Genomic DNA, 5,829 nt, shown 5'->3' on the forward strand with positions numbered 1-5,829 from the left:
AAAAATTCTCGCGTCCCATAACCTCCCTATATCTTTAAATTAATGACTTTGCTCTCTCACTTAATAATAACTTAACATTTGTAACTTTCTTCAAAAGTTACAAATATTATTTATCAGATTCTCCTGAGTGGTTCTTTCATTAACGGTGTAGAACCATTGTTACACTGTCACTATGATTACGAAAACACTCTTGAAAATTCCAATGACTGCTAATAAAGTTCGAAAAAAGTACGTGAAATAAAATAAAACGTTAATGAATACCGATCTGTGAGGGTGCAGAGATGATTCATCAGATTCTCATTAGTGGTTTTCTTACTAACGATGAAAAATCCTTGTTACTCTGTCACTAGGATTAGGAAAATGACCTCAGAAACTCTACTAGAGTCTGATATAAGTATGCAATATAAGAGAACAAAATTACGAGCAGGATATTATGAGTCACGAAACACACGCACAAAGCACATTAATTTTATCTCCATTATGAAATCAGTCACCGAGTACATAGAGAACCTTAGTGTCACCAGAGGTTTAGGTACTGGTATAATGAAAGACAGTGGACGTGTAACACTTTACTTGATGTTAAACCTCATCGTCTCTCAGTTACCGTGAACACTAAGCAGCCGAAAATTGTTGGACTGGAGATACATAAGCTCGTATGCACACCTCTACGTTCATTAATACAGGAAATTCTGAGGTCCCATCATACGTGTTCGTTAGGTAAAGGGATTTGCATTTTCTATAGCATTCATGTTTGCAGTTAAGAAATACTCTAGGATCACGGATGCACACACACACACACACACACACTTCCAGATCAGTGTGTGTGTGTGTGTGTGTGTGTGTGTGTGTGTGTGTGTGTGTGTGTGTGTGTGTGTGTATATATATATATATATATATATATATATATATATATATATATATATATATATATATATATATATATATATATATATATATATGGTGTCCCGTAAGTTTCCATACATATGGTATCACGAACGCCATTACAAGAATAAATCCAGATGTGTTTGAACGTGTTCTTCAGCAGTTCAGGACACGCATTGAAAAGTGTTTTCAACATAAAGGCAGTCATGTAGAGGATATTATATAAATAAAAAATGTTTTTTCTATAATTCTATAATTTCTTATAATCTTTCCAATGTATGGAAACTTATAGGACACCCTGTGTGTGTGTGTGTGTGTGTGTGTGTGTGTGTGTGTGTGTGTGTGTGTGTGTGTGTGTATATATATATATATATATATATATATATATATATATATATATATATATATATATATATATATATTACCCACACACACACACACACACACACATACACACAATAAGATCTAGATATGTAGAAGATAAGACATATAGACATAATAGTAAATAGATAGATAGACAGATAGATACAAGTAGATAGATAGAAAACGTAAATACTAGCTAATCTAAAATTTCATAGTAGGTATATCAACAAAATATCAGCACATAATTCTGGTGCACGCAATATTTTCTACACAATGTTTTTTGAAGGTGCCGTGTCATTCGGTTCATGCAGTCCTCTCTCTCTCTCTCTCTCTCTCTCTCTCTCTCTCTCTCTCTCTCTCTCTCTCTCTCTCTCTCTCTCTCTCTCTCTCTCTCTCTTCCCCGACTGGCCACTTTCCAAATAAAGATAAGGAAGACTGAAATGATTTACCCTCTCCGTAATATCACTCAAAATACTCCTACAAACTGAAACCATGTATGATATTTCAGCGTCACTTAAGCGTCGTCTACTGGAGTGAATGCATGGGGTGACAGTACATCTATTCTCCGTAGCCTGACCTGACCTGACCTGACCTGCCAGCTCAAGTCAGAGATCACTACTTCATACCTTTCGTCTATACTCGAAAGGAATAAACTTCACCAGTAATTCTATTGTTTTTGGTTTCTTATTTCCTCTCTACTCCCAGGAACGAAAATTATGTGCATACTTTATTGTACTGTACGTTTCTTCCTTTTCTCCTGTTTTTTTTTCTCTCTCTCTTTTTTCACTTTCTTTTAATTACTCTTCCTTTTCAGCGAACTCCTCTCGGCAGGAATTTTTGCTCCTCTGATTTATTTGCCTGTGGTATGGCAGGAAATTATGGCACGCACGATATTTTGCGCGAGTGTTAGCAATGAAAAATTCCCCAATCGTAAACTTCCTCCCTCTCGCCTCTCTCTCTCTCTCTCTCTCTCTCTCTCTCTCTCTCTCTCTCTCTCTCTCTCTCTCTCTCTCTCTCTCTCTCTCTCTAACAAAAGGATTCAGACACATTATTTTTTGGTCACACTTACGTAGTGCTTACAACATAAATCCGATTACACACACACACACACACACACACACACACACACACACACACACACACACACACACACACACACACACACACACACACACACACCATCTGGACTTGATAAATATAAACGGTTCCCATAAGAGCGATCACGCAGTAAAGGCACAAAACCACGATAACTCAGGACAATTTGATTTGATTCTCATGCATATTTCGCTCCCCGATCGTCATCCCTTGCAAACGAAGAGAATCCTCACCGGTTAAAGATCCCCGGAGCATCGTTAATGGAAAAGGGACGATCAGCAATATACTACAGGATTCAGTTACACCTCTTTACGACATCCGAGCAGCTGCTGTTCGCGGTAAGATGATTGACTAAACTCTGAAACGTGCGTCATATTGTGAGCTTGAGTTGCGGAGATGAACACTCGAAAACTTAAGACATGCATTGATTTAGAGCTATTATTGAGTTGGAAATAAAGACTAATGGGGTTTTATGAATCTGTGTATGATGTTAACTATGCAAATTATATACCCAAGTCAACAGGAAAGAGAGGAGGAGGCACTGAATCTATACGCACTGGATGGTAAGTGGCTAAACTCTCTCCCTCCGTCCCGTTAAAAAAAAAAAGAAAAAGGATGAAGTTCAAGATAGTGAGTGTGAGGCGCCTCAGTATATCACCGCGGGAAACAGACAGAGAGCATCAGACAGTCAATCCTGCGGGTCTGCACTGCCACCACAGCCACCACAATGCTATCCTTTCTCCTAAACACGATTGCGTAACTCACTTTTGTAGCATTGTATGTATTTAGAAGTCTATGTATTATGTAAGTACTCGTATGTATGATGATACGCACTGTTGCACTCTATATTGTACCCCGTTGAAATAAATATCACATAATCTGAAACTTTGAGCCAAAAAAAAGTCAAATATTGCTTGTGGGAACTTTCGCTACCACTGTTCCGTCCATCTAATTAAAGCTCGCCTGAAGCCTTTACATATTCTGGTGGAAAGTGCGAGGCTCAGTGCGAGAGTTAAGCATTAAGTGTGTCATATTTGCTGAGGTGACGCGTCCAAGCTGTGAATTTCGGTCGTGGGAACTTTAGACAAGAGCGGAATTTTATTAAATTTCACAGCAAACTGAAATGGCGGATTTTTAGGCTAACACAGAAGTTGAATATTAAAGTATATTTCGACGTTGTATAAAAAGAAATAATGAACCTCGATATTCGTTGTTTCCTTTTTTCCCACAGCACTAAAGACAAAAACTGTTCCGATTTGCGAATCCTGTGACCTTCACGGAGGAACAAAGCATCACGGGGAACAGCGCAGCCTCGTCCTGTCTGTGCTAAACGTTAGTATATTTTGCTTCAAAGTGAATACAGAAGTTCCATTGACCTGTTTGGGAAGCAATTTTCAACCGTATCGTCCGATCGCATCAGACTGCCTCAACTTTACTCCTCGCCGGACACACTGCGGTTCACACTGAGTTTCCGTGTCATTTCCCGGGCGGAATTTCAGCAGAGGGACAGACAGGGTGCAAAGGTTCTGCCTTACCTGTTCCGCGGAGGGTGTCTGCGGGCGGGGCTGACTGGGATCACCTCAACAGTTTGGTCACCGCTCACATCACCCTCTTCATCGAGACTTCCTATGTAAGGTTCCTCAAGTTTGCGACTAACACTCGGTTTCTTAAGAAGCAATTACTTATTCAAAATTTTCCTGTCAAGGTAATCGCTCCCTTGCCCCTTTGGGCTCATTCATTGAGTTTTCCACATCAGTGACCTACGCGTGACATGAATCGTAACTTTACAACACTCAGGTGTATATAATTATACAACAGTGACGCACAGACGGGATTGTCAACCTGTCAGCATCAGTTTGCTCCACGCGCAGCAACATTAACCGTATGTGAAAGCATTTGCTATTCAGGTAGACAGTACAGGTAAGCACATCCAAGGTTATCGACTTCACCTGGGGTGCGAGAGCGCGCACAACCAACCTCACCAAACGCCCAACAGGCACTACCCGACCCCCGGCCCAGCAGGGTGGCGTCAGCGGCGAGGCTGCCGAGCCTGGCCGCCCCGCGCATTGTGCCACCCATCCCCCGAGACTGAAAGACATGGGCACTGGGAACAGGTATTACCAATCGCTTCATTACATGATATGGCGGTGGACTTGTGTGTGGACTTAAAATCACAATATCCATCATCCAGTGAGTGTTAGGAATCATAATACATACGTTAATTTGAGTATGCGCCGTCACTATGATTGCTCCGAGTCGATTTAGCGTATGGTACTCACTGTGAGAATCATCTTGTACGCTCCCTCTGAATGAATGAAAAAAAGAGAAACCGATAATCAATGACACTTTTTTTTTTCACGTCAAACGTCAAGACTTTGAGGGGAACTTGTTTTTTAAAGATCCGTCAATTCTGCCAGGAGATTCAGGCATGCTTTATGATTTAATCCGACCACTGGAAACACCAAAGCCTCGTCCCTACAAAGAATTAACACAGTGATTAAAAGATACATCACCTTGATAAAAGAGATAAGCGAGTTAAAAATTATTATTATTATTTATTTTTTTTTCTTTTAATAACTAAAACTAAGACTTCACAAGAAAACATTCACAGCAGCAATAGAAGACAAATGGTGGATCTCGCGCCTTGCTGAGTGGACGCCTCGTTGCTAGTCCCCCTCCACAATTTGCTAGGTGTGGGTGACTTCGTCTCGTAATTGAAGTTGTGTGTTTTTTCCTTCAAAAGACAAAGTTTCCTGCACATCCTCAGTCAGTAATTTCTTCATAATCAAGTAAATAACGTGAGGTTTGATCCTGCTGGCTACGTTGAGGGAAGTTAGCGTTTTTGTTCATCGATTTCTTCATGGCGTCTTGCTACTCCTCAGAAAAGTCGATCAAGCTCCTTCACCTTCACTCAATCGTATTGATACCTTGAAACCATCGTGGGGTTCAGGCGAGTCGCACAAGAAAAGGGAAAAAACTTGCCAATTAATATCTCTTAGGCAATAAATCCCGTGCACTCACTGAAACCTTCCTTTAGTCTTTATTAAAAGCACACCACTACTGCCTCCTCACTCACTCCCCTTACTTCATCCCCTTTCACCTTCTCTCGCTCTCTCTCCCTATCCCCCACAGCAATTCCCTCCCTACCACGCTCTAACACACTCACTCAGCGTTCCTCTCCTCCCTACCCCTTTTCCATCCCTGCATCCAATCTTATAGCCTCATATTGCTGCCAGAATACTTAAAAACCTCGTAAAAATTTGTCGCAGCCAGAGATTTATCATGGAATTCCCCGGTCTGATATACTGGGCGTCCACCTTGCCCAGGCCCAACCGTCACCCCCCTTCCTCCACCTCCCCAGTACCCGCCTCCCCACACTTCTACCTCCATACCTGTCCGCGTCCGCCAACCGTGCTCCGTCGGCCTTGAATACCGAGTGGGGAACTTTGGATGCGTTCATGATTACCGGGTAGGAAATAAAGGAGATGT

General features: G+C 41.4%; 1 protein-coding gene across 1 annotated transcript in view; it reads right to left on the reverse strand.

Moving 5' to 3' along the window:
• Nucleotides 1–4,348, reverse strand: part of LOC135101329 (uncharacterized) — a 72,286-nt gene extending 67,938 nt beyond the window's left edge. The window contains exon 1 of the mRNA XM_064005207.1: nt 3,876–4,348. The gene's annotated coding sequence lies outside the window, so the exon portion shown is untranslated. The remainder of the gene's footprint in view (nt 1–3,875) is intronic.
• Nucleotides 4,349–5,829: the final 1,481 nt, after the last annotated feature.

Source organism: Scylla paramamosain, chromosome 1, assembly GCF_035594125.1.
Source record: "Scylla paramamosain isolate STU-SP2022 chromosome 1, ASM3559412v1, whole genome shotgun sequence".
NCBI lineage: Eukaryota > Metazoa > Arthropoda > Malacostraca > Decapoda > Portunidae > Scylla > Scylla paramamosain.